Raw genomic sequence first — 835 nt, 5'->3', positions numbered from 1 at the left:
TCCTGGGAAGTCCTCGTGTTGCACCTTTTTTTTTTTTTAACGTCGTGCCGACCTTCATTCTTTAAATGACGCTATCCCGAGTAGGACAACTACGGGCGAGCCGCAATGGCCTCATCCTCGGCAGGCACCTACGGTACCCGCAAGGCTTCGCGGATAGTGTTACGCTCTCTCGCGCCGCATGGTTAACAAAATTGTGTGTACGAACTACAATAGGTGCGATCATACCAGCACTAATGCACCGGACCTCATTATAACTCCGCAGTTAAGCGTGCTTGGGCGAGAGTAGCACTAGGATGGGTGACCTCCTGGGAAGTCCTCGTGTTGCACCTCTTTTTTTTTTTTTAACGTCGTGCCGACCTTCATTCTTTAAATGACGCTATCCCGAGTAGGACACCTAAGGGCGAACCGCAATGGCCTCATCCTCGACAGGCACCTACGGTACCCGCAAGGCTTCACGGATAGTGTTACGCTCTCTCGCGCCGCATGGTTAACAAAATTGTGTGTGCGAACTACAATAGGTGCGATCATACCAGCACTAATGCACCGGATCCCATCATAACTCCGCAGTTAAGCGTGCTTTCTGCGAGAGTAGCACTAGGATGGGTGACCTCCTGGGAAGTCCTCGTTTTGCACCTCTTTTTTTTATTTTTTATTTATTTTTTTTAACGTCGTGCCGACCTTTATTCTTTAAATGACCAATCCCGAGTAGGACACCTAAGGGCGAGCCGCAATGGCCTCATCCTCGACAGGCACCTACGGTACCCGCAAGGCTTCGCAGATAGTGTTACGCTCATTCGCGCCGTTTGTTTAACAAAATTGTGTGTGCGAACTATAA

The 835-nt window shown here is 49.6% G+C and overlaps 1 non-coding gene and 1 pseudogene across 1 annotated transcript; both read left to right on the top strand.

Moving 5' to 3' along the window:
- The first annotated feature begins 211 nt into the window (after positions 1–211).
- LOC127743824 (5S ribosomal RNA) lies at positions 212–330 on the top strand. Its single transcript, XR_008005167.1, has one exon. It is a non-coding gene; the product is annotated as a 5S ribosomal RNA (ribosomal RNA).
- A 186-nt stretch (positions 331–516) lies between these two features.
- LOC127743820 (uncharacterized) lies at positions 517–636 on the top strand (annotated as a pseudogene).
- The last annotated feature ends 199 nt before the right edge of the window (positions 637–835 follow it).

Source organism: Arachis duranensis, unplaced genomic scaffold (assembly GCF_000817695.3).
Source record: "Arachis duranensis cultivar V14167 unplaced genomic scaffold, aradu.V14167.gnm2.J7QH unplaced_Scaffold_164047, whole genome shotgun sequence".
NCBI lineage: Eukaryota > Viridiplantae > Streptophyta > Magnoliopsida > Fabales > Fabaceae > Arachis > Arachis duranensis.
This window is presented reverse-complemented; position numbering and strand designations above follow the sequence as displayed.